Here is an 8,915-nt window from a genome sequence, read left to right as displayed (position 1 = left end):
TGGGTGGGGAGAACAGGAGGACATTAAAAGTGGAAGATTGGATTTATCTGTCTCTCACTGGTCCGTTGAAACTCCTCTAACTTGGCCGGGCGTGGTGGCTCAGCCTGTAATCCCAGCACTTTGGGAGGCCGAGGCGGGTGGATCACGAGGTCGAGAGATCGAGACCATCCTGGTCAACATAGTGAAACCCCGTCTCTACTAAAAATACAAAAAATTAGCTGGGCATGGTGGCTCGTGCCTGTAATCCCAGCTACTGAGGAGGCTGAGGCAGGAGAATTGCCTGAACCCAGGAGGCGGGGGTTGCGGTGAGCCGAGATCGTGCCATTGCACTCCAGCCTGGGTAACAAGAGCGAAACTCCGTCTCAAAAAAAAAAAAAGAAACTCCTCTAACTTAATCAGTGATTAGGTTCTGGGTTAATTAAATATTGGTAATATTTGTTGGCTAGCGTTGACCTTTTCCTTCTCAGCCAGTTTTAATTTTTTTGTTCCTTGAAGGCTGTGCTTCCAGAGTCAGTCCTTGCCTTTGTTTTCTGGATTCCCAAACTCATTCCAGAGTTTTCCGCATCCACAGGCTCAGACATGGAAGACAGACTGCTGGCGGAAATACCTATTCTTATTTATTTATTTGTTGAGACGGAGTCTTGCTCTGTTGCAAGGCCGGAATGCAATGGCATGATCTTCGCTAACCGCAACCTCCACCTCCTGGATTCAGGCAATTTTCCTTCATCAGCCTCCGAGTAGCTGGGACTATAGGCATGTGCTACTGTGCCCAGCTAATATTTTTATTTTCAGTAGAGATGGTATTTCACCATATTGGCCTGGATGTTCTCCATTTTTGGACCTCATGATCCTCCTGTGGAGGAAGCGGTGAGCCGAGATGGCACCACTGCACTACAACATGGGCGCAGAGCAAGACTCGGTCTCAATAAATAAATACATACATAAGCAAATAAATAAACATTCAAAATTCTGGATGAAATTTTTAGGACCCAATTTTAAACATTCAACCATGTATTATGATTCTGGAATTGGATTCTGAAAACTGCTACCTCCTTATTTTCTTAGATAAGAGTGATCACAAATAATTGAGTACAAAAAAGTGACTGGAAATATTCTTAACAGCCTGATTGGGTAGGAGTCTCAGTTGTTCCTTTTGCTATATATGCGATGTTGGGTTTATTACCTACAAAGTGGGAATAAGGTTCTTACGTTACAGTATGTAATGTGGACTAACTTGTTAGGTGCTTGGCCTGCTACTGCCAGCTGCTCTTACTTTTCCACATGATGGACGCTAAGATACGTGCTTTATGCAAACACTTATTAGATTATGACCACCCCTTGAAATGGCAATTATTATCCCCACTATGCAAACAGGAAAACAGGCTGTGAATGTTTCTTTTTCTAAAATTTAAAATCTTTATTTTCTTTATTATACAGCCAAAGTGTTGAGATTACAGGCATGAGTCACCCATCTGGACTGTGAATTGTTGAGCAACATGTCTGAGGTTCAGAGCCACATTCTTTTTCACCAGGTTCCCAGAATGCCCCATCTCCATCTATGTCTTCAATTTTTTTTTGAGACAGAGTTTCACTCTCGTCACCCAGGGTGGAGTGCAAAGGTGCAATCTCGGCTCACTTCAACCTCTGCCTCCCAGGTTCAAGTGATTCTCCATCCTCGGCCTCCTGAGTAGCTGTGATTACAGGTGACTGACCATGGTGGCTGGCTAATTTTTGTATTTTTAGTAGAGAATGGGTTTCACCATGTTGGCTAGTCTGGTCTCGAATTTCTGACCTCACGTGGTCCACCCATCTCAACCTCCCAAAGTGCTGGGATGACAGGCATAAGCCACTGCTCCTGACCCAGTGGATGCTGTTTAAATCAGTAGTAATGCCATAGGGGTTGGGGCTGGAAAAGGCCCCTTATAGGAACAGGGTCTCAGAGGGAACCTTAGCTCCACAGTGAGTTACCTTAAAGTCTGCCTCGTTTTGCACATAGTCCCTTTATTAAATGATACTGAAATCACCATATTTGAATGTGCTTTTCTGTTTAAACCCTGGCTGAACCCAAGGCAACAAAACACGGAAAGTCCTGCTTCTCCACCAACCTAGGGTGAGAGCGAGCATCTACTTTAACATATTATAGTTAATAGTTAATATTTATTTTATTTTTAATAGAGACAGAATCTCACTATATTGCCCAGGCAGATCTGGAACTCCTGTGCCCAAGTGATTCTGCCTTGTTGACCTCCTGAAGTGCTGGAATTACCGGTATGAATCACCACACCTGGCCATATCCTCTGTTTTTGAAATAAGTAAAATTAGTTCTTATGACATTTACAACTGCATAATAAATTGAAAAGAAATTGGTTTCCATAATGAAGTTGCTGTGAAAACATTATCGATTGGAAATATTTAAGAGAGGGGATTTGAAGCATTATGAGACCTAGAAACAAATATTAAATTATCAAGTACACACACACACACACACACACACACACACGCACGCACATTTTGTGGTGAGGAATAACATAGTTATTTAATGAAATGAGTAAAGGTTGTTCTGAAAATATTTAGTATCCTTTCAATCCTACATATTTAAAGTATTTCTACATAAATAGCAGCATATCTACTGTGAATATATATGGGAATTAATAATTCACTTTGGTGTAATCTATTGTTGTTCAGTCTTACCCGGATTCTGTCTCTGGAAATCTACATCCAACATTGCTATTGTCTATTATTATTATTATTATTATTATTATTATTTTTCAAATCTAACTTATTCTCAAGTCTTTATTTCCTATGAAAGGCATTGGTCTGCATGTTCTTTTCAAGTTCTAGAGACTAAAATTGTGCATTCATAGATGGTGAAGTTCAAGATAGAAGCAATATCTTTCCTGATACTTCATAACATTCTAGTCTATGTCATAACTCTGGAAATAATTTTGAGAGTAAATAAAAAGAATGAGTGCATTTCCCAGACTATCATACTTCCTCATTTTTGATATTTTGAAAATCTGTAGTCTCTCTTGGCATGTTACAATGAGGCTTATTTTGTTACACACTATTTTTATTATTGTCGTTTATGTCCTTTTGAGGTAAAATACTAATATTTTAATATGTATGCACATAAGTTTTATTTTGATGAATTTCATTTCAAAATAGAAATAAGGCCTAACAAAATAGATATTTGTTGTCTATAGTGCCTGTTGCCTCTGACAAGCTTAGAAATAATGAATCTATAGGAATGCAAACTCCACTAATTGTAAAACAAACATCATTGAGATGATTTTAAAGCTTTCAATTAAATTTGGTCATTCCTTCTTAAAAGCAATGAATGAGATGCATGTATACTGACATATAATAATCCCCAAGATAAAGCACTAGGTTAAAAAATGCCGTGGGGCCGGGCTTGCTGGCTCAGGCCTGTAATCTAAGCACTTTGGAGGCCAAAGTGGGTAGATGACCTGAGTTCAGGATTTCAAGACCAGCCTGACCAACATTGTGAAATCTCGTCGTAAAAAAAAAAAAAAAAAAAAAAAAAGAATTACAACAGAGGAATGAGAGTTTATTTCAGGAGCCTGTTCAGTTGCATAGCAGCCTTGTGGTATCAGAAAACACAGTGAGAACCACTGGCAGAAATAGATAGTCAAGGAGAGGACCCTGGAAAACACCCACGTTTAAGAGGTAGTCAGAGAAAGAGCAATTTGAGTAACAGACTGTGGAAGAGCTGTAGAAAGAGGATGGGAACTGTTGAAAGAACTTGAATCTGGCCAAGCACAGTAGCTCACACCAGTAATCCAAGCACTTTGGGAGGACACGGCTGACGGATCACAAGTTTAAGGGATCAAGACCATCCTGGCCAACATGGTGGAAAGACGTCTCTCTAAAAATACAAAAAATTTAGCTGGGTGTGGTGGCATGAACCTGTAGTCACACCTATTTGGGAGGCTGATGCAGGAGAATTGCTTGAACCCGGGAGATGGAGGTCTAGCACGGATGACAAGAGTTAAACTGTCTCAGAAAAAAAAGAAAGAAAAGAAAAAAGAAACAATTCTGTCTCAAAACACTCCGGATATTCTCTTTTGATTGTGTGTCCTTCAACAGCACAGGAAATGAACAGCCATCGCTGGGATCAAGGGGTCCTTCTGCCTCAGCCTCTTAAAGTGCTGGAACTACAGGCCTGAGCCACTGTGCCGGGCTGTAAAAATTCTTAGAAAGCAGAATGATATATTGTATAAGACTGTTCTAAAAAGCTTCCTGATGAGAGGGGGTTATACTGTGATTTCCCTGTGTAGTCACTGAAAGAGATAGGATGTTGTAGCAGCACAGAGAAGGGACGTTGCAACCCTGTGGACCTGGCTGAGCTGCCCTGCTAAGCCTTCCTTTTCACTTTTGTGTATCGAAGACAATTCTTTTTACAAAACAGAATTCTTCAGATTCAATGGAATGTTTGACTAAGTCGAAAAATACAGGGTTTTTAATAAAGTACTCAGAAAGTGGTAGTTTTTAATGTAAAATGACAGGATTAAAAAATGCTGGAAATTAAGTTCACTGGAAGCAAGGTTATGCTCCTTGTCCTTCAAAAATATTATTATTATTATTATTTTTATCACAAATAGACATTTACTATTTAGTCTGAATGTTAGGCCGGGCACGGTGGCTCAAGCCTGTAATCCCAGCACTTTGGGAGGCTGAGGCGGGTGGATCACAAGGTCAAGAGATCGAGAACATCCCGGTCAACATGGCGAAACCCCGTCTCTACTAAAAATACAAAAAATTAGCTGGGCATGGTGGCGGGTGCCTGTAATCCCAGCTACTCAGGAGGCTGAGGCAGGAGAATTGCCTGAACCCAGGAGGCGGAGGTTGTGGTGAGCCGAGATTGCGCCATTGCACTCCAGCCTGGGTAACAAGAGTGAAACTCTGTCTCAAAAAAGAAAAATAACAATAGTCTGAATGTTGACCACAAAAAGTGAAATATTTCTGCTGATAAAGGAAGATTTTAAAAACCGCATGATAAATGAACACAAGGAGGAGGGACAGCTGTAGAACAACTGTGCTCTCATTTGCAGCTTAAAGAGGGAATGGACACAGGCCACCTCCACGCCATATCATCAGCTGGGAACGTCACAGTTTTTGACCTTTGACACGTGGGGACTGGAGGTGACTAGACTGGATGCCACTAGATTATTTTTCATGAACATGAGGTTTTCTAACTCTGTCATTTTGATTTTTCCAAAGGTTCCCGCAGATGGTGCTAGGCACTATTCGGTGGCTCAGTTCTGGAGAGAGGCATTTGCGTTCTTGATGAACAGAAAAGCCTCATCTCAAGTGAACAGACCGCTTCCACACGGAAGCATTCTTTATTTCTGTCTCTTTGCCCTGGCCTGCCAGATGCCCAGTTTTAGATATTGCGTCTATTTTCTCTGTGCTGTAGGATTCTAATGATTGATTAAGTGAATACTTCAAATTGCTTGAGTGGCTGACTAGAGGAAAGAGTTTTTAAAAGGTGAATGAATTTAATTAATTAATTAATTAATTTTTAGACAGAGTGTCTCTGTCGCCCAGGCTTGACTGCAATGGCACATCTCCGCTTACAGCGATGTCCGCCTCCCGGGTTCAGGGGATTCTCCTGCCTCAGCCTCGAGAGTACCTGGGACTACCGGCTTCGGTCACCAAGCCCAGTTACTTCTTATATTTTTGGTAGAGATGAGGTTTCTCCATTTTGGTCAAGCTGGTCTCATACTCCTGATCTCAGGTGATCCGTCGTCCCGCCCTCTCCCCCTCTCCCTCCCCGGCTTCCCCTGCCCAGCCTCGGCCTCCCAAAGTGCTGGGATTACAGGTGGGAGCCATGGCGCCCAGCCGTGATTGGATCGATTAATGAGAAGATCCCAGAAGATTAGGGCTGAAGGTCAACATTCAGCAGCTGTTACCACCTGGGTGACAGCTGAAAAGGAAACTCCCTACAGGGTTTCACGGTGACCCTGGCCAGGTAGGGACCCAAACAGTGAACTGTGTCCAGTCTTCTGAGATGGCTGAGAAAACGCCTCTGTTCCCAGGGGAGGGAGGGGCCGTCCGCCCCAGGAGCCGCCTCGCGGACAGGAGCGCCCCCGCCACGCAGACAGGAGCGCCGCTCCCCGCCGGGAGCAGACCTTCCTGGGGCCCAGCGAGGCTCCTGAGCGCCCGGGAGAAGGGGAGCGCAGGTGGACTCCAAAAGGCGACAGCTCCAGCCCCGGCTGGGATTGGGGGAACCTGGCGAGGGCGCCGCCCCACGGGCTCGGGATGGAGTCCTCCGAGTACCCCGGAAAATGGGAATGCAGTCAGAGTCGCGGTGGCCGAGAAGCTGCCTTTGAGTTCTCCACGGGGAGCTGGGATTGCTCCGCACAGGTGACCTGTGGGATTATAAGAGGGATGTTGACAGCGATAACATCTACATTAAAAACAACAACGACAGGCCTGGCGCGGTGGCTCACGCCTGTAATCCCAACACTTTGCGAAACGGAGGCGGGTGAATCAAGAGGTCAAGAGACTGGAACCATCCTGGCCAACAGGGCGAAACCCGGTCTCCAAACAACAACAACAACAACAACAACAAACCACAAAGGTTTTAAGTAAGCATCTACTATATATGGTAAGGAACTAGAAAAAAGCAACTAAGCTCAAAGTTAGCAGAAGGGAGAAAATAACAGATTACAAGAGAAACAAATAAAATAGGAAATAGAAAAGGAATAGAGAAAAAAGAAACTAAGATTTGGTTTTTTGAAAAGATAAAATTGATGAAAACCCTTGACTAACGAAGAAAAAAGAAAGCATGCAAATAAATATAATAAGAAATAATAGGCGATATTACAGCTGATGTCGATTACTCACATAATTTTATACGAGTTTCTTATAAACTATAAATAAAATGGATTATAAGAAACTCGTATAAAATTATACTCCAAGGAAACTGGACAAGCAAGAGGAAATAGGTAAGGTCCTACAAACATACAACCTTACTGAGACAAAATCATAAAGAAATAGAAGGTCTGAACAGTTCTAAAACTAGGACGGAAATGAAATCCGTACTCAAAATTACCACCCCACAAAGACAGAAACAAGTCTTCACTGGTGAATTTTGCCTAATATTTAAAGAATCATTAATTGCAATCTTTCTGAATCTTTTCTAATTTTTATTTTTTCTTTTTTTTCATTGTTATGAAGGAGTCCCCTAAAACATGTTTTTATTTTTTAACTTTTTTTTTAACCTCCACTTGTCAGCAGGAACCTTCTCAGTCTTTTAAAAAATTTAAGAGAAGTCAGGCACAGTGGCTCACACCTGTACTCCCAGCACTTTGGGAGGCCGAGGCAGGTGGCTCATCAGGTCAGGAGTTTGAGACCAGTCTGTCCAGGATGGTAACATGCTTCTCTACTAAAAATTTAAAAAAATTAGCTGGGTGCGGTGGCAGGTGCCTTTAGTCCCAGGTACAAGGGAGGCTGAGGCAGGAGAATTGCTTGAACCCGGGAGGCGGAGGTTGCAGTGAGCAAAGATTGTGCCTTTGCACTCCAGCCTGTGAGACAGAGCCAGGCTCCATAACAAAAAAAAAAAATTTTTTTTTTTTTTAATTGAAGAGAGGGCAACACATTCAAACTCCTTTTATGAAGTCAGTGCTGCCCTTATAACAAATCAAGACAAAGGCATCAAAAAACAGGCCAATATTCCTGAAACATACAGATGCAGAAATCCTCAACAAATTACTATGGAACCAAATCTAACACCGTATTAAAAGGACCATCTGCTGTGATTTAGTGGGATTTATTCCCAAGGTAATTCAACATATGACAACTCATGTGATACATTGTTTTCATAGAGTAAAAAAAAAAAAAAAAAGATCATCTCAGTGAATGAAGAATCATCATCTGACAAAATTCAACACACTTTTCATGGGAAATTGAAAACTTTTCTCTAAGACTCCAAGGAAGACAAGAATGCCCATTCACCACTGCTGCTCTGTATAGTACTGGAAGGTCTAATCAGTGCAATTAAGCATGACAAAAGTAGCAAAAGGCATGCAAATCAGAAAGAAAGTAGAAAAATTGTCCTCATTTGATGATTATATTATATATTAAAGAACTCTGAAGATATTTTAAGAAGTCTATTAGAACTAATAAATAAATTCAGTCATGTTGAGGGCACATTATCAACATACAAAAATTAGTAGCATTTCTATATACAACCAACTATCTGAAAAGAAAATTAGAAAAACAATTCCATAGGCCGGGCGCGGTGGCTCAAGCCTGTAATCCCGGCACTTTGGGAGGCGGAGGCGGGTGGATCACGAGGTCAAGAGATCGAGACCATCCCGGTCAACACAGTGAAACCCCGTCTCTACTAAAAATACAAAAAATTAGCTGGGCATGGTGGCACATGCCTGTAATCCCAGCTACTCAGGAGGCTGAGACAGGAGAATTGCCTGAACCCAGGAGGCGGAGGCTGCGGTGAGCCGAGATCGTGCCATTGCACTCTAGCCTCGGTAACAAGAGCGAAACGCCGTCTCAAAAAAAAAAAAAAAAAAAAAAAAAAAGAAAAACAATTCCATTTATATAAGTATCAAAACAAATAAAATATTTAGAAATAAACTTAAGGAGGTGTAACATTTGTAAAATGAAAACTACAAAATATTGATTAAAAAAATTACACAAGGAACACAAAAAAGTGGGAAGACATTCCATCTTGATGGATTGGAAGAAATACTCTTGTTAAAATGTCCATACCAGGCCGGGCGCGGTGGCTCAAGCCTGTAATCCCAGCACTTCGGGAGGCCGAGACGAGTGGATCACAAGGTCAAGAGATCGAGACCATCCTGGTCAACATGGTGAAACCCCGTCTCTACTAAAAATACAAAAAATTAGCTGGGCATGGTGGCACGTGCCTG

This window comes from Saimiri boliviensis, chromosome 3, assembly GCF_048565385.1.
Source record: "Saimiri boliviensis isolate mSaiBol1 chromosome 3, mSaiBol1.pri, whole genome shotgun sequence".
NCBI classification, from domain to species: domain Eukaryota; kingdom Metazoa; phylum Chordata; class Mammalia; order Primates; family Cebidae; genus Saimiri; species Saimiri boliviensis.
The sequence above is the reverse complement of the archived record's forward strand: the minus strand, read 5'-3'. Positions refer to the sequence as shown.